Source organism: Miscanthus floridulus, chromosome 3 (genome assembly GCF_019320115.1).
Source record: "Miscanthus floridulus cultivar M001 chromosome 3, ASM1932011v1, whole genome shotgun sequence".
In the NCBI taxonomy this organism is placed as follows: Eukaryota; Viridiplantae; Streptophyta; class Magnoliopsida; order Poales; family Poaceae; genus Miscanthus; species Miscanthus floridulus.
In genome coordinates, this window is record NC_089582.1 from 6015683 (window position 1) to 6036080 (window position 20398).

The window sequence follows — 20398 nt, forward strand, 5'->3', positions numbered from 1 at the left end:
CACCAATAGGGATGGGTTATGAGCAAGATATGGTTGGTGCTACGGAAAATGGGTTGACTCAAAATGGTGTTTGGCTAGTTATGGGTGGTCAGAGAGAAGGATGGACCAAGAGATGTGTTGATCGTATGGATCAGTGGTTCCACTTGTGTCCATGGTTTTTGAGACATATCTACATGTCATAGGACGACCCCATAATGTTTTAATGACGTCATATTGGCCTAGGCATCTAAGCATATCCCCGCTATATAGGACACCAAAGCCTCAAAAAACTATGCATGTGCATGTCAGATTCACATCTACTGAGAACCGGCCAAACGGATTAACAAATCCATAAATAAGTTAGTTATGGGGACTTAAAAATACATTTTAAAAGTTTGTGGATAAAGAAGAGGGCACTATGAGAAAAGTTTCTGACCCTCAATGCATTTTGCTGTGTTCTCCACTGTGCACTATCCAACTCCACTATTGACTTGCATGTTCCCTTTTCCACTAGGAGATTTGGACGTCGCTGAGTTCTTTATTTAGGTGTTGTGCACACCAATTCCTCGACACCCGTCTCTATCATTCTTAACCTGTCTCCTGCATGATCATAGCCTGTCTAACTTATGGAGCTCGCTGTCTTTAATATATTTTCATCTAACATCACAGATGCATTTAACATCCAGAATACCTCTCTATAGTAAACAGGGTAAAACTGCCACAGCTTTCATGCAGTTGTGTAAATTTTTTATTGTGGTAAAACGTTCATATATCCTTTACCTGAAAACAAATACAAGGTTCATATATCTGAAAATGTTTCATATTGCTTTCTCCTGAGCAGGGAACGAGTGCTACATATGCTTGACCCTAATGGCGGCAGAGATGGTCTGTTCCGTGGTTGCCCAGGAGACAGTTAGCCAAATCCTATCTGGTCTAGTTCAGAGGTATGCGGAATCAAATGATGCAAACATAAACTTTGAGAGGTTAGAGATGGCACACATCAGGCTGGAGGCTGCTCTTGAGACATCTAACAAGTGGCAGATCACAGATGCATCTTTGCTGCATTGGCGCATGAAGCTGAAGCATGTTGCCGAAGAGTGTGATGACATGCTGCACAAATTCAAGCAAAGGATCCATGAAGACGAGCAAGTGGAACAAGAGCTGATGAACTCCTCCCTCCATAGCCGGATTGCACGCGCTACTAAGTCATTCATTTTCTCTGCCTTCAGTGACAAAAATGAGCCGAGCAGATCCATGGTTCAAAGGTTCGAATGGTTTGCAGATGGAGCCAGTGAATTTCTGAGATACGTTGAAGTTGGTGGCACACCACGCTGTCACATGCCATTCAACTCTCTTAACAGGAACCTTTTTGCGGGATTGGAGCTCCAGCATAAGATTGTTTGGGGAAATGAGTACCTTTCTTATCTGCTATGGCTGGTCCCTTCCATCGCTCCGGATCATGGGGTAGAAGCCTGCCTGAAATTCGTCCATAATAAAGATGATAATGCACCGGAGAACAACTTCTTTCTTTGTGCAATGCTGCAGATATCTGAAAGCACAGACAGAGTTGGGACAGTAGTGAACTGCCTGCAGCTCTTTCCTCCTTGTTTCCAGCCTACAATTGAAACCATCAAGAAAGAGCTCACTCAGCTTCCTACACAGGACTTCTCATGGGTGCAAGAAGCACTGGGACAATCTCCACAGCTTCTGCACTCAGTGGTTTCGTCCAGACCCATTGTGTTGCAAGAAGCGAGTCACTACTACAGGATGGCCTTGTTGTCCCGGGCGGTAACGGCCTTTAGTCCCGGTTACCGCGCCAGGACAACGATCCCGGGACTAAAGGTGGAACCTTCAGTTCCGGGTCATCGAGCCGGGACTAAAGAGGGACCTTTAGTCCCGGTTGGTGTTACCAACCGGGACTAAAGGCCCTCCAGCCGAGCAAACGTGGCTGCACCCTTTAATCCCGGTTGGTAACCCCAACCGGCACTAAAGGTTCCTTTTCTTTTTCTTTTCTTTTTTTGTTTAATTTGTTTTCAGTTCAGTTACACATATTTGTTTAATATATAATATGTTTTTATGTACGTATTCTACGCTGCTAATATAAATACACGCACGCATATAATTACATCTAATTCTCATCTCGAGCATTATTATATTCGAATAAAGTATGAAACTATATATATTATAGATATATATGTATATATACAACACTTTCATAATCTTGTTCTCGAAAATAACGATATCAATAAACATTTAATTTACATCATTTATTCCTTAGGATCAAAGTAGAACTCGTCGTTGGGATTTAGCACTTTTTCTAGAAGAAATCCTGCTATTGACTCTTGAACTGCTTTCAGATGGTCTTTTTGCATGACCCTTTGTTTCAACCATTTAGTCTTGCATTTGAAATAAAAGGAAAAGTATTAATACATATATATATATATATTCATTTAAAAATAAATAAAAAATTAATATATATGTACTCTGAGGACATCTTCAGGAGTTCTTCTTATGTGCGCAGTGATAAATTCACAAACGTAGTATCCACACAAGTTATTACCTAGTTGCTGCCGCAAACACCACTGTACGAGAAGAAGATTATTCTCATCATCTCACACGTAAATTGAAGTACGATATAGTAATTAAACACGTGGGGAAGTATATATAGTACAACTTACTGGTATTTCAACTGCATTAAGTGGTGCCTTGCAATCCTTGCGGTGTTGCCGAATAAACTCTTTCCAAACCCTGTGCGACCAATAATGTACGATCGTTAATAAATTATGGCAAAGTCTATTCAATAATAGTTGTGCGCGAGAGATCAAAATTACCCCTGGATAATGTCTATCATATCTTGGTATAGTGCCCGCTCTTTTCTCAACGAGTCCAAGATTACTAACCGACTTGAGTTTAACTCAATGACAATGAGTATCCAGTGAAACTTGCATTGGTTTATACACACACGTACATGCATATAAGTTGTATTGATATTACATAAAATGTGTAGACTACATTATTATTAACACTTACTCAAAGTTGTACGGGAAAAGTATTGTTGTCTTGTCGTGTTGCTTCATGAAGAACCTCATGATATTCTTCTGTGGTTCAGATACCCACTGCTCCTTGGCAATAATATCGGTTTTGAATACGATATAAGGATCAATGAAGCCAACACTGGTGTCTTATATTCTTTGGAGCTCTGACATCTGGAATCTATATATAAATATAAGTTACATGTGAGGATAATTATATACACGTACGCATGGAAGTGAGTTTATTAAATAAAAGTACGAATCACTTACAAACAAAAGGAGCTAATGATTGATTTGTCCAGAGCGTCCATGTGGTATAGTTGATGCAATTCTTCAAAACTAATATGTAAGATGTCATCGCCACGGAAGTAATGATGGTCTCTAAATCTGACAAAGATCCACTCCTCACCCCTGCCACACGCCTGCAGGTACCACTTGTTGAGCAAGTACATTTGCGTACCCAATTCATTCAGAGCCACAGGGTTGTACAGACTTTTGCCAAATTTATAAGTCTTCCAGGTATCAACTTCCAGGTTCTGGATTGGAGCTTTGCCCATCAATTGATCCAAGGTTAAACCAGTTAGTTCAAAAAAAGCATTAAGGTCTTGAACCGACACTTCTCCAGAGTTGTCTGGTCGATAGACTTCTATGTTGGAACCATATTCATTAGCAACAGCAAGATTTTGCATTTGTTGCTTCTGTTGTCCGAACTGTGGGACATCCTTCCCTGATGCTCTTTTCCTTTTCTTATCTGCATCATGTGACTTCACGAGGGAGCGGTCATAGTCTGATAGTGGCGGAGGCTTACGAACTTTAAGCATCTTTTTCTTGTGAGCTTCGACCTTCTGCCTCAGCAAATCTCGTGGTATGTAAAAGTACGGCTTCTCCTTAAGCTTCGCTTGTCTCTGCTTTTGGATATCTATAAAAAAATCTTTCACTTTTTTATCTTCTTCGGCTGCTATTTGCTCATCAGTCTTTTCAGGAAGTATTTCTTGATAAATAACTCTTTTTTTGGGGGTCTTCTTTGCCGCCGGGACCTTAGACGTCTCTGTAGTGCGTCGCTGTGGAGGGGTGGGGGCAGTGTTGGAGACCGGCGTGGAGGCGATGAGGCCAGTGTTGGAGACCGGCGTGGAGGCGTTGGAGATCGTTGTGGAGGTGGTGGGGCCGGTGTAGGAGTTGGAGATCGTTGTGGAGGTGATGGGGGCGGTGTAAGAGTTGGAGATCGCCGTGGGGATGAAGTCGTCTCGCCCCCCGCGACGCTGTGATGAGATGGGGAATGAATGATTGGGCTAGGCTGGGGGGAGACCCTGCTACAAAAACATGTTGTGAGTCAATTATTTTTGAAGCCAATATAAAATTAATGGAAAATAACATTTCATTCACTTTCATTCATACCTAGGGTGAGGTAGGGGAAGCGGTGGCGTCCCAGGAATGATGATGAAGTGTTTGCGCCATTGAATAAATGTCTTCTCTGCTTCTCCTAGTGTCTTCTCCCCATCACCGCCTTCAATGTCAAGAGGAACATTGATGTAACCTTTGAGCACTCTATCGACCGAGACGCTAGCATATCCAGGTTGAATAACTGACCCATGGATTCTTGGTGTCTTTGTTCGGTCTATTGGAGATACAACCCCGACAGCCACCATGATTGATGCATTATTACCATCTAGAATGTGCAGCTCACATGTTGTTCGAGGCTCGGTAATGTCATCAACAGGGAAGCGCAACCCAGCGTCATCTTGAATAACTGGCAGCTCCGTGGAAGCACAACTGCTTTTCATCTGACCAACGGGGCTAATGGTGACTCCCGGCGTTGATTGCGATTGTATTTGACTCATTGCTAGCTGCACTTGCCTCTTGATCTCCTTCTGCATTCTTGCCTCAAGAGATTTTTCTCGTTCACGTGATTCAAGCAATGCTTGTCGTGACTCATTAACAAATTGCTCCAATACATAGATTCGGTCTGCCTCCTCATCCTTCTTTCTCTGGCGGCTTCTGTAGGTATCCTTGTCTACTGGGAATGCTTGTAGCCACGGAACCGCCCCATAGCCTCTTGTTCGACCACCGTGTTTAGGATTCTCTAGGGCATATGTCAATTCATCTTTCTCTCTGTTGGGCTTGAAAACCCCACTATCAGCTTCTTCCCTAGCATGAGCTAGTCTCTATGTTGCTCTCTCAATTTTTTGGCCGAAAATTAGCTTGCCAGTGTCTGGGTCTAGCCTTCCCCCATGAGCTTAGAACCAATTCTTCGCGCGTTGAGGCCAGTTCTTCTCTATTGTTTCAGGTATGATTCCCTTAGCAGTAATCTCTGCTTCTAGGTTCTGCCACTTGGGAATAGCACTCCTATAACCACCTGATCCCATGCGATGATGGTATTGCTTCTGTCGGGCATTCTGCCGATTCCTCATCACACATTCCTCACTCTCTTGAGATGTCTTGTATTGTACGAAGTCATCCCAATGGGACTCCAACTTGACAAACGCCTTAGCATTGAAATCCGGCGTTTCATTCTTCAAGATAAACTTTTTATACAATTTCTTCTTCCAACTCTAGAACAATGTTGCCATCTTCTTCATTGTCTAATCCCTCACTAGCTCCTTCAAAGCATCATCTGCTTGTAATGTGAAATGTTGAGTGATATCTCTCCAAGCTAGGTTCTTGTCACGATTAGATACAAAACTAACATTAGGAGCGGATATCTTCTGCTTCCATTCACGAGCACTAACTGGGATCCTATCCCTTACAATGAACCCACATTGATTGACATATGTCTGAGCATGTGGTCCCAATGGTTTGCCGGTGTCTGTGTCAAATTCTGATATTATGAAACGGCCCTTTAATGGCTTTTTTGGCCCTCGGACTTTCCTACTCTTGCCGGTGGTTGATGTAGATCTAGAGACCGGCTATATGAGTAGAAACACAATGATTAACAACAAATATACGTACGCATGCATCTATAAGAGATGATAGATAATCGAATATACCTCGCCAGTATTTTCTTGCACGACAATTTGTTGATCTTCAACCACCGGGATATTCAGGATATCCTCATAATTAGCAAAGTACTGACTCATGTCATCTATATCCGCATTGGTGCCGGCGTTGATAATATCCGCCATTATGTCATCATTCAAGTTATCATCCAGAGCAGCCATTTGTATCTTCAAGATAACACATAGATAGAATTACTATGGCACATAACATAAGTACATGTGATAACACATACAGAATTACTAAATCCAATTAAATATAATAACACATAATATTTCATAAGGATAAACAATAATAAGGTATAGGCTTTGGAATCGAATCAAAAACACTTTCGATCCAAAAACATGGAAATAAGTACATGTATATATACACATAGAATGATACAATTTTCTCTCTCTCTCAACACATAGAAATAAGTGCATATGTATATATCTCTAGATATGCATGTGACAACACATAGAATGTCTCTCTAGATACAATTTTCTCTCTCTCTCAACACATGGAAATAAGTACATATGTATACATATATAATCTCTCTCTAGATATGCATGTGATATAGATAGAATTACTAATAAAATATCCAAGTGGTATATAGATAGAATTACTAAAATAAAATATGCATGTGATATAGAGATAGAATTACTAATAAAATATGCAAGTGTCAATTACTAAAACAAAATTAAATCTAACACATATATAGAGAGAGATAGAATAATAATTACTAAATATATCAAAAACTATAATAAAAACTATCTAAAAAACTATCTAAATAAAGTACTAATTAAATTTTAATACATTTAAATCTAATTAACATATATCAAAAACTATCTAAAAACTAACTAAAAACTAAGAATAAACTACTAATTAAATTTTAATACATTTTAATTTAACATATATATAAAAAACTATCTAAAAAACTATCTAAAAACTATCTATATAAACTATCTAAAAACTATCTAAAAAACTAGCTGGGGCGAATGGCGGGCCGGGCAGGGCGTGCTGGCCGGCCACGGGGCCAAGCTGAGCACCTCGTGCGAGGCGTACGACTCGGAGACGGTGAGATCGCGCGGCCGGGCGAGACGACGACGGCGCGGCGTGGCAGACGAGAGCTCGACGGCCGTCGGGCGGGGCTCGACGACGAGGCCGGGCGGGAAGCGATGCGGGCGGATTGGGGCGGCCGGGCAGGGGTAGACGACGACGACGGCGTGGCGCAGAGACAAGCTCGACACGGCCGAGCGCGGCAGAGACGAGATCGACGTGTAGATCAAAAAGTAGAAGATGAACAGGCAGGAACCGTTCGATATATATAGGCCGGGACCCTTTAGTCCCGGCTGGTAACACCAACCGGGACTAAAGCTCCTTTAGTTCCGGCTGGTAAGCCGAGCCGGGACTAAAGGTCTAACCCTTTAGTCCCGGCTCAGCTTACCAGCCGGGACTAAAGGAGCTTTAGTCCCGGTTGGTGTTACCAGCCGGGACTAAAGGTATTTTTGGGCGGGCAACTCCGCCCACCCTTTAGTCCCGGTTCCTGGCCTGGGCCGGGACTGAAGGCCTAAAAATTTTGGCAGCCCGCCAGAGTAATTGGAAAAGCCTGGGATTTTGATTTTGTTCTTCTTGTTTAATACTAGGTTAATCAATTAATTCTATAGCAACTTCAATACTTTGCAATATTTATTTTAAAAAATACTATTGATTAACTAATTATTTATTGTAAATAGGAAAATTTTATAACCTAAAGTTTTCAATTTCTTTTATGAATATAGAATATAAATGTTACTAATACTAAGTATTTTGTTAATGCAAAAATATATTTGTAACTTAAAATTAATAAAACTAATATTATTCGATAGGAAATTTATTATCACATTATTGTAACGTCAATGTTTCAATTTTTTCTCGGTTTTTGACCAAAATGACAGGAAATTTTTGTTGAACCTATAAAAATAAAGAAAATATAGTATTTTTATTCTACAACTTTTTCAAATGAAAAAACAACCTATATAAGGATTGTATATCTTGATGAGCTGAACAAACTTGGTATTCAAAACTTTTCAATTTGAGACAATCTAGGGTTCCGAAAACTAGTTTGTAGGCGTCGAAATTTAAAAATCACAAATTTGAACCATCTAAACTTTCTCAAATAGAACGTTGACCAAAACAACAATTGTATATCTTGATGAGCTGAACAAACTTGGTATTCAAAACTTTTCAATTTGAGACAATCTAGGGTTCCGAAAACTAGTTTGTAGGCGTCGAAATTTAAAAATCAGAAATTTGAACCGTCCAAACTATCTCAAATGGAAAGTTGACCAAAACAACAATTGTAGATCTTGATGAGTTTAACAAACTTGGTATTCAACACTTTTCAATTTGAAGTCATTTAGAGTTCATAATACTAGAGTCAAAGTGTTGTTTTTTTCATTTGACCAAATTTGACTTGGTCAAACTTGCTCAAATGAGACACTAAATGACCTCAGATGAAAAAACTCTGAATACCAAGTTTGATCATCTCAGCAAGATCTACAATTGTTACATAGCTAATTTTCCCATTTGAGAAAGTTTTATCAAACATTAGTCACAAATTCTTGAATCTCACGTAGACTTTCTAAAACTATGTCACACACTTGTGAAATTTGAACTACATTTTATTCAAACTTTTTCAAATGAAAAAATAGCCTATATAATGATTGTAGATATTGATGAGCTTAACAAACTTGGTATTCAAAACTATTCAATTTGAGACAATCTAGGGTTCCGAAAACTAGTTTGTAGGCGTCAAAATTTAAAAATCACAAATTTAAACCATCTAAACTTTCTCAAATGGAAAGTTGACTAAAACAATAATTGTATATCTTGATGATCTGAACAAACTTGGTATTCAAAACGTTTCAATTTGAGACAATCTAAGGTTCCGAAAACTAGTTTGTAGGCGTCGAAATTTAAAAATCACAAATTTTAACCATCCAAACTATCTTAAATGGAAAGTTGACCAAAACAACAATTGTAGATCTTGATGAGTTTCACAAACTTGGTATTCAACACTTTTCAATTTGAAGTAATTTATAGTTCATAATACAAGAGCCAAGTGTTATTTTTTCATTTGACCAAATTTGACTTGGTCAAACTTGCTCAAATGAGACACTAAATGACCTCAGATGAAAAAACTCTAAATACCAAGTTTGATCATCTCAGCAAGATCTACAATTGTTACATAGCTCATTTTCCCATTTGAGAAAATTTTATCAAACACTAGTCACAAATTCTTGAATCTCAGACTTTCTTAAACTATGTCACACACTTGTGAAATTTGAACTACATTTTGTTCAAACTTTTTCAAATGAAAAAATGGCCTATATAAGTATTGTAGATCTTGATGAGCTGAATAAACTTGGTATTCAAAACTTTTCAATTTGAGACAATCTAGGGTTCCGAAAACTAGTTTATAGGCGTCGAAATTTAAAAATCACAAATTTGAACCGTCTAAACTTTCTCAAATGGAAAGTTCACTAAAACAACAATTGTATATCTTGATGAGCTGAACAAACTTGGTATTCAAAACTTTTCAATTTGAGACAATCTATGGTTCCGAAAACTAGTTTGTAGGCGTCGAAATTTAAAAATCACAAATTTGAACCATCCAAACTATCTCAAATGGAAAGTTGACCAAAACAACAATTGTAGATCTTGATGAGTTTAACAAACTTGGTATTCAAAACTTTTTCAATTTGAAGTCATTTAGAGTTCATAATACTAGAGTCAAAGTGTTGTTTTTTCATTTGACCTAATTTGACTTGGTCAAACTTACTCAAATGAGACACTAAATGACCTCAGATGAAAAAACTCTGAATACCAAGTTTGATCATCTCATCAAGATCTACAATTGTTACATAGCTCATTTTCCCATTTGAGAAAGTTTTTTTTAAACACTAGTCACAAATTCTTGAATCTCATATAGACTTTCTAAAACTATGTCACACACTTGTGAAATTTGAATCATGCGGGCACAACAGTGAATTTCTTCTTGACATATGACCCTTGGTTATGATCTTGTCATAACCATGGAGTGTCTTCATCATTTAACATGATGCTTGGATCTTTCTTCACTATGAAGGGTGGAATTCGGACATTTCTTTCATAATCTTCTGACATGTCTGACTTGTCTTCAATTCCCACTATATTTATTTTCCCAGAAAGAACTATGTGGCGCTTTGGCTCATTGATCATTGAGTTGATGTCTTCGTTTTTTCCTCTCTTTGATTTTGTTGACATGTCTTTCACATAGAACACCTGACTCACATCGGCAGCAAGGACGAATGGTTCGTCTTTGTACCCAATATTGTTGAGGTCCACTGTTGTCATTCCATACTCTTTGTCGACTGTTACCCCTCCTCCGGTCAGCTTCACCCATTGGCACCGGAACAAAGGGACTTTAAAATTAGGTGCGTAGTCTAGTTCCCATATCTCTTCTATGTGGCCATAATATGTTTGTATATTCCTATTTGGATCTGTGCCATCTATGCGAACACCACTATTTTGATTGGTGCTCCTTTTATCTTGGGCAACTATGTAAAATGTATTCCCATTTATCTCGTACCCTTGGTACGTGAGGATATGACATGATGGTTGCCTAGCCAACAAATACAGTTGCTCATCAATATTGTCATCGCCTTGACATTCTTTTCGCAACCAACCACTGAAACTTTCCATGTGCTGACGCCTAATCCAAGCTTCAGTCTTCCCTAGAAACTTGGATCATAAGAACTCCTTATGTATCTCGATGTACGGATGCACCAATGACCAGTTCTGAAGAACTGTGTAGTGTGCTTTATTGAAATAATCGTCTTCCATGCCAATATATGTTTTCTTCCCTAAAGTTCCTTTACCACTGAGTCTCCCCTCGTGTCGTGATTCGGGAACGCCAATCGGGGCAAGGTCAAGAATAAAGTCAACACAGAACTCAATGACCTCCTCTGTTCCATAGCCCTGGGCGATGCTTCCTTCAGGCTTAGAATGGACTTTCACATATTTCTTCAAGACTCCCATAAACCTCTCGAAGGGGAACATGTTATGTAAGAACACAGGTCCAAGAATACTAATCTCCTTCACCAAATGAACTAGGAGGTGTGCATGATATTAAAGAAGGATGGAGGGAACACCAACTCAAAGCTGACAAGACATTGAACCACATCATTCTATAGAGTAGCTAGTTCCACTGGATTGATTGCCTTTTGAGAAATTGCATTGAGGAATGCACATAGCTTCACGGTGGCTAGACGTACATGTGGAGGTAGAATTCCTCTTAAAGCAACTAGAAGCAATTGCGTCATAAGCACATGGCAGTCGTGGGACTTTAAGTTTAGAAATTTCTTCTCTGGCACATTTATTATACCCTTTATATTGGAGGAGAATCCCGATGGGACCTTGATGCTGCTTAGACATTCGAACATGCTGTCTGTCTCTTCTTTGCTAAGCGTGTAGCTAGCAGGACTTAAGTAATGACGTCCATCATCTGTCTTCTTTGGTTGAAGGTTGTCTCGTTCTTTCATGCCCTGCAAGTCCTGGCGTGCTTCAAGTGAATCCTTTGGCTGTAGCAATTCCAGTGTTGTACCCAGCTTTTTTTGCCCCTCTTCGGCCGTCGGGTATAGCAACTTCCTATGATCCTCAAGCATGCGCTCGAACTTAACTTTCTCTTTTTCACTTTTGCATTCTTGTTGTGCATCACGAATGGCATCGCCAAGAGCATCACCGAGATCATCTTCTGCCGCTACCTCTTCTTCATCTCCCCCCATTGTAGTATCATCAAAGGCACCATACTGAGCAATAATGTCATCAGTGTCTAAATCTTCTCCTTCACCTTCTTCCATCATAACCCCGCTTTCTCCATGCTTAGTCCAACATATATAGTTTGACATGAAATCTGACTTAAGCAAATATGAATGAAGACTCATTGAGCTTGAATATTCCTTTAAATTCTTACATAGGGCACATGGACAGCACATGAAACCATCCACTTATTTGCCTCGGCCACACCTAAGAAATAGTGCATGCCCTCAATAAAGTCTTGGGAGCGGCGATCGGCATTGTATATCCAATGGCGTGACATAATCTACATTACACGACAAATTATGAAAACCTTGAACATAATTAAGTACTTTATTACACAACATAGATGACACACACACGGTTGATTAATTAACTAAACTGGCTACAACGTAAGCAATCCCAACTATCACTAAACAAACTAAAACTACAATGCACTTCAGTAATATAATTATTTCGTGACCGTACACAACTAAAACAGACAAATCATTTGTCTATTGAATATCAATAAGCTTCTCCTGCTGGCTCACTGCCTCATCATCAGCAGCCGCTACCTCAAGCGCACCCGAATTCTGCACGTATGTAGCATAATCTTCCTCCTAGTACCAACCATCGCATCCATTGCCCTCCCACTGAAATTAAAGCCAAAAAATATTTAGTCAAAAATATTCAAGAAAAGCAGGTCAATTAGCCATAATAATCAAATGCGTAAGAAACTCACATCGCGATCCGGGCACTTGTAGAAAACACGACCCTTGTTGGGTCCCTATCTCTTGACTCGGTACTCCATCACAATCTTCTGCTTACACTTGCCGCAGATAATGAGAGGGAGTTCTGGCCTCAGTCGTTTCGAAACCGAACGAGAGGCCGAGGATCCGGTACCAGTTGTCATCTACTTTCTATACTTATTTTTGCAAACTAGTGTAAATTTCACATTTTCTAAAATAATATATTTAAACAAAACTAAAATTACTTATTTATCTAACTAAACCATGAAATATGTATTATGTATAATAGTAAAATACCAAACTATCAAATGATTTTACTATTGTAAATCATCATGTGATTTTGAGCTAAAAATGACATAGAAATCATAATCAAATCCACCATATCAAGTTACTTTCTATACATCAAATTATAGCTCAAAAACATGTTTCAATAAATAACCATCCGTACTAGTTGACCTTGCTGACGGGTTCATCTCGGCGAGCATTTCTCCACCAGACGGCACCGTACTTGGTCAAGGAAGAGCTCTGATTCTACAAGGAAGGGAACACGGTCTTCCACGACCGTTGCCGCTCTCCCTCGTAAAATCAAAGCTCCTCCTTGACGTCCGTTACCGCTCGGCAGAGAACATGCTCGCCGAGCTGAACACGGTCCGCAAGTTCAACTAGTACGGATTTTCTACAATTTTCTAACTATTTTCTAAGTTTTTCATTTTATGGAAAAATTAATTCTAAAAAATAAAAGGCATCATTTCATGGCGCGTGCTCCAGCGAGGACGAGCGAGGCGTGATTTTGATGAACTAATTTAACTTTTGTTTATCCAAACATATATGCAAATCATCATGTGATTTTGAGCTAAAAATGACATAAAATCATAATAAAGTCCAACATATAAAGTTACACATGCATCTACATTTCTCAAAATGAGATAAGCTACTGATAAAATATAAGAGGATTAAGTTTGTTACCTCCAAAATCGAAGAGCAACACCAATGGAGGGGGAAAGAGCAAGAACAACAGCAAGCTGAAGAACAGAGGCAGTGAGTTTGAATGAAATGACTCGGGCTCGGGGAGGAAGAAATGAGCTGGTCTATAGGCTGGGATAATTAGTTCCGGTTAGGGGGGCCAAACCGGGACTAAAGATTAATCTTTATTCCCGGGGCATCACCCAAACCGGGATTAAAAGCTTTAGTCCCGGCTGGTATTATCAACCGTGACTAAAAATCCCTGCCCCGCGGATGACCGTTGGGCAGGAACCTTTAGTCCCGGGGACAAAAAATGCCGAGGCTAATGCCAAATTCGGACATCGTTCTAAAGTCTGTTCTCTAGTAGTGAGTCAAGCAACAAGGTCTGCAGAATAATAAGCCTCGTTGCATTGGTCAACCAGACATGGTACGAATTCCAGATGTTTCTCTGGATTCATTCTAATGCACTTGGAGTGTCGAGTCCCGGTATCCGAACACAACTACAAGCAGCAGACCACAACCTCGCCATCTGGACGCAGAAGTCATATCTGAAAGCTGGGCTCCTCTTCACGCCCATGGTTTCCAATATCGGCCGAAATCTCCTGATATTTCCGATATATCCTCTTTATCCGTAGGTGCCGATAAGAAAATATCTATCTTTTTTGTACAAATTTTGTTTAAATTTATTTAAATTTACTTTAATTCAAATTAAATTTTATTTGAATTTGGTCTGATATTTCCGATATATCCTGTTTATCCTCTTTATCTGTGATCCCTGATAAATTTTAATTTCCGAAAATGAAAACCTTGTTCGCGCCCCATGGTTCTACGAAGCATAGGCTTCCTGAAGAAAAGAACTCTGCAGTAGTGACGGTCTACGGTGAAGAACAGCACTATGTGCATACTGACATTACCTTGGACCAGATGAATGAGATCATGCTGCCAAAGGCAACAGATTATTTCTACCAGAACCCCGAGGCGACATCCTGCCAACTGCTTTGGAAGTCTAGACATGGCACTGAGTACATTGAGTTCGAGAAGCCAAGGATGGAGGAGATGCCATGTGCAGAACGACGGGCAATTTCTAGGGCAGGTAGTAGGAAAAGGAAGCTGCAGGTGCAACAAGATCAGGTGCAGGTGCAGGTGCTGGCGAGCTGGAATCGCAAGGTGGCTTCCGTCCTCAATTCGTGGGTTGCACATGCACCTGTCCAGCTGCGAGGCTTGATCCTGGACTGGATTCAGAGAGGAAAGGAAAGTCAGCTAGTAGTGCCACCGCCGCCACGGCACCTGAAAATCTGAATCTATCATGTATAACTTAGATTAAATCGTACCATAGGCTCGGGAAGGAGATTAGACAATCATGGGATTTTCCTTTTTTTTTGCTTCATGTACTTGTGTGCAATCCATGATCGCAACCTGCTTTAACATTGTCTTTTATTTATTTGATTCGACTGGCACACTGCCGGAGACGGCTTCTTTGCCGAGTGTCCCAGACTTTGCCGAGTGTTTTTTATTGGGCACTCGGTAAAGAGACTGTTTGTCGAGTGGCAGAGAGAAAGCACTCGGCAAACAAATGGCACTCGGCAAAAAGGTGGTTTGCCGAGTGCTGAACACTCGGCAAAGACCAGGTTTGCCGAGTGTCAAACAATAACACTCGGCAAAGGACCGCCCCCATTAACTGCCGGCAGCCGCTATTAATCCTTTGCCGAGTGTCTTCTCCTGACACTCGGCAATCCATGAAAGTTTTATTCATATGTATGGTATATATTTATCTTGTCTCACACATGCATCTCTTCTCCTTTGTGCAGAATCAATTGGCGGCATCGAACGATCCTCATGCTTCAGCGAATCCTTCACCAAATCAGTGATGATACTTGTGGTTGTTAATGATACTTCTATTTGCAATTGTGGTTGACGATGATGGAGCACTTGGATTGCTTGTGAACTTATTAGTGATATATTGTGAGACATGTGACGTTTGTGATATATATGTGACGTTTGTGATATATATGTGGTGTTGGTGATATATATGAGATGTTGATGATATATATGTGATGTTGATGATGTTTGTTATATATCTTCTGTTTGTTTGGATGGGATGTAAAAAACAAATAAAAAATGCTATTTTCAGTCACTTTGTCGAGTGCAATGGCCATGACACTCGGCAAAGTGACCATCTGGGAACTACCTGGGAACATGCTTTGCTGAGTGCAATGGCCATTGCACTCGGCAAACATCACAGATTTGCCGAGTGCCATGGTCCAGGCACTCGGCAAAGGTCGCCACTTTGCCGAGTGTCGCCGACAAGACACTCGACAAAGTGGCCACCTTTGCCGAGTGTCTAAGTCAATGGCGCTCGGCAAATCGGGTACCTTTGCCGAGTGCTTGACCTTGACACTCGGCAAAGCCGCCGTCACGGTGACACTCGCCGTCACGGCCACTTTTCTTTGCCGAGTGCCCGATAAAGTGCACTTGGCAAAGAGGTCTTTGTCGATAAACTGTTTACCGAGCGCCCTTTGCCGAGTGTAACACTCGGCAAAGGCTTTGCTGAGTGTATATCGGCCTTTACCGAGTGCCTCAGGCACTCGGCAAAGAAGCCTCCTCCGGTAGTGGCAATAATTGTCGATTTGATGCCCTCTAACACCTGTGAGCTCTAGATACTTCCACTGTCTTGTTTTTTGAGAGTCAACCAATTTTAAATTTATTTGCAGGAAATATAATTGGAAATATTAATGTTCACACTATGTTTTATAAGTGTAGTGAAACTTGAAATTTATTGATTGAATCCTTGAAAGGCAAGACAAATTTTCTAGGACGAAGGGGGTAAGAGAATTTTTTTATTACACAGTACAACGCAGACACTCATAAAGTACGCACACTCACTACTGGATTCAGGTGCTTTGCCGAGTGCCTAATACACTCGGCAAAGGCTACTTTGCCCTCGGCAAAGCCTTTGCCGAGGGCAGCACTCGGCAAAGAGCCTGTGGTAAAAAATCTGTCGGTAAAGAATTCTTTGCCGAGCGCCTTTTATCGGGCAGTCGGCAAAGTCTTTGCCGAGTGCAATCTCGGCACTCGGCAAAGAAAAGTGACCGTCACGGCGCCGGTTGCGTTAGCACATGCTTTGCCGAGTGTCATGTCAGAGGCGCTCGGCAAAGATTTTTTTAATTTTTTTTTTCAAAATTTCTTTGCCGAGTGCCCTACCGTGGAAGCACTCGGCAAAGATTTTTTTTATTTTTTTTAATAATTTCTTTGCCGAGTGTCCTGCCAGGTCGGCACTCGGCAAATATTTTTTAATTTTTTTCGTAATTTCTTTGCCAAGTGCCCTGTCAGGGCGACACTCGGCAAATATTTTTAAAAAAAAAAAATCTTTGCCGAGTGCCCTGGCCCTGGCACTCGGCAAAGAGGCTAATTTTTTTGATTCTATATTTCACAAACACAGCATATCAGAGATATATATAACATCTGTGACATCACAAACACAATATAGCACATATATATCACATCCATCTCATCACAAAGGCAATACCACATATATATCACATGTCGATCACACAATATCTCACATACACGACATCACAAGCATAATAAGTCCAATATCCATCGAAACAAGTCGATAGTTGATCACAGTGCATCACATGTCCATCAAGCGGTGAAAAAGAGATACAAATTACCGGTGGGGAGGAAACTGAGTGCTTGGTGAAGGAAAAGTGTCGTCGCCTGCTTGCGCCTGAGATGGGTTATTCGAACCCGCCGACGGAGGCTGCATAAAGGACAAGAGATTGCATCTGTTAGAGTGGTCATCTAAAGAAAGCACTAGTCGAAGCAATTTGGTTTCATACTCACAGGACTACACTAGTAGAGAACAAACCTTTGATCCTCGGCCAAAATGGGCTCTAGTCCCAGAATTTTTTGCGGCCGGGACTAGAGATACCTTTAGTCCCGGTTGGTGGCTCCAACCGGGACTAAAGGTCCCTGCCCAACGGCTACTGCGCCAGACAGAGGTGGTAGGGACCTTTAGTCCCGGTTGGAGCCACCAACCGGGACTAAAGGTATACTTTTACTCCCGGTTGGTGGCTCCAACCGGGAGTAAAGGTCTACTCTCGGGCCGTGGCTGCGCCCGGGGTTGGAAAGTTACCTTTACTCCCGGTTGGAGCCACCAACCGGGACTAAAGGACCCCCCTTTATATCCCGGCCGTCTCCTTCCTCCCCGAGCCCGAGCTCAGCACATTTTGAAGCTCACTGCAGTAGTGTTCTTGCTTCCTCCCTCCCTCCATTGTTCCTCCATCCATTCTTCGATTCCTCCGTCGATTTCTTCGATTTCTCCGTCGATTCTTCAGTTGTAAAGGTTACCAATCTCATACTCTCAGTTTTCACCATTGTCTTATCTCATTTTGTTCACTATATATATAGTTCTTTATTGTGGTTTTTTTTTCATTTGTAAGCAATTTGAGCTCAAAATCACTTCAAGCTTGCATATTTACATGAAAGAAGGTTAAAGTAGTTAGTTGAACTTGCGGACCGTGTTCATCTCGGCGATCATGTTCTCTACCGAGCGGTAACGGACATCAAGGAGGAGCTTTGATTCTACGAGGGAGAGCGGCAACGGTCGTGGAAGACCGTGTTCCCTTCCTCGTAGAATCGGAGCTCTTCCGTGGCAAGTACGGTGCCGTCCGGTGGAGAAATGCTCGCCGAGATGATCACGTAAGCAAGTTCAACTAGTATGGATGGTTATTTATTCACATGTCCCGATATCGTCGCAGTAGTCTGTCAATCACCGTACTTTTTTATTTTAACTTTTTATGAAATGAAAAACTTAGAAAATAGTTAGAAAATTATAGAAAATCCGTACTAGTTGAACTTGCGGACCGTGTTCAGCTCGGCGAGCATGTTCTCTGTCGAACGGTAACGGACATCAAGGAGGAGCTTTGATTCTACGAGAGAGAGCGACAACGGTCGTGGAAGACCGTGTTCCCTTCCTCGTAGAATTGGAGCTCTTCCTTGACCAAGTACGGTGCCGTCCGGTGGAGAAATGCTCGCCGAGATGATCACGTAAGCAAGTTCAACTAGTACGGATGGTTATTTATTCACATGTCCCGATATCGTCGCAGTAGTCTGTCAATCACCGTACTTTTTATTTTAACTTTTTCTGAAATGAAAAACTTAGAAAATAGTTAGAAAATTATAGAAAATTCGTACTAGTTGAACTTGCGGACCGTGTTCAGCTCGGCAAGCATGTTCTCTGTCGAGCGGTAACGGACATCAAGGAGGAGCTTTGATTCTACGAGGGAGAGCGACAACGGTCGTGGAAGACCGTGTTCCCTTCCTCGTAGAATCGAAGCTCTTCCTTGACCAAGTACGGTGCCGTCCGGTGGAGAAATGCTCGCCGAGATGATCACGTAAGCAAGTTCAACTAGTATGGATGGTTATTTATTAAAACATGTTTTTGAGCTATAGTGTATTAAAAAATGAGTATAGAGATATAGATAATTTTATAGTTTCTTAATTTTATTTGTTTATAAAATAAGAAATTTATAGTGTATTAGAGAGTAGATGGCAACTGCTTCATTGTTTAGAGATATAGATAATTTTATAGTTTCTTAATTTTATTTGTTTATAAAATGAGAAATTTATAGTGTATTAAAAAATAAGTTTAGAGAGTAGATGGCAACTGCTTCCGAGTCCTCGGCCTCTCATGGGTTTCCAAAGCAACTTAGGCCGGGCCTCCCTCTCATTCCATGCGGCAAGTGTCGTGATGAGACGAAGATTGTGATGGAGTACCGAGTGAAGATGGAGGGTCCCAACAAGGATCGTATCTTCTACAAGTGTCCGGATCGCAATGTGAGTTATTTTATCGTATTTAATGATTATGGTTAGTTTATACCTATTTTCATGATGGTTGTGATTAAAGTTCTAATTTTTTGTTTTAATTTCAGTGGGATGGCAGTGGACAATGTTCAGGCTTCTACTAGGAGGAAGAGTATGTTGAACTCGTGCAAAAATATCTTGCACAACAGGTAGATACGGCGGCTAATGAGGCAGTGATCCAGCCGAAGAAACCCAAAGATATTGCACAATCGGGGGATCTATCTGTTTTAGTTGAGATTGGTCGCGAAATCCTTGTGCTCCTGAAATGTATTTTAGCTTCAGTTCTTTTAGGGGTAGTTGGGATTGTCTACATTGTAGCGATGCTTTCATAAATTTGTACCTTTTGTGGTGGCACGCATGTTGTATAAATAATTAATTATGATCTAGGTTTTAATATGGTATTTATGTCATGTAATGCAGATGAGCTGGCATTGGATGTACAATGCTGATCGCCCCTCCCAAGAGTTCATTGACGGCGTGCATTCTTTGTTACGTGCGGCCGAGGCAAACAAACGCGACAGTTTTATGTGCTGCCCATGTGCCATATGTAAGAATATGGTGGAATATCCTTGCTCAAAGACTCTTCATTCACACTTGTTCAAGTCGGGTTTCATGTCAAACTATATTGTTGGACGAAGCACGGAGAAACCGGTGTTGTAATGGAAGAAGGTGAAGAAGAACAATGGGACGACATTGATATTATTCCCGATGGTGCATGCTTCAATGATACTGCAATGGGAGAAGCTGAAGAAGAGGTGGCCGCAGAAGATGATCCGACTGATGATCTTTGTCAGGTCATTCGTGACGCACAAAGAGAATGTGAAAGTGAAAAGGAGAAGATCAAGTTCGAGCGGATGCTAGAAGATCACAAGAAATTGTTGTACCCAACTTGTGATGCAGGGCAGAAAAAGTTGGGAACCACACTAGAATTGCTGCAATGGAAGGCAAAGAATGGTGTATCTGACAAGGGATTTGGAGAGTTACTAAACATCCAAAAGTAGATGCTTCCGAAGGACAATGAAT

At 40.9% G+C, this 20398-nt stretch overlaps 1 pseudogene; it reads left to right on the forward strand.

Annotated features, from left to right (window-relative positions):
• The first annotated feature begins 849 nt into the window (after positions 1 to 849).
• On the forward strand, positions 850 to 14809 carry LOC136547601 (uncharacterized; annotated as a pseudogene).
• Positions 14810 to 20398: the final 5589 nt, after the last annotated feature.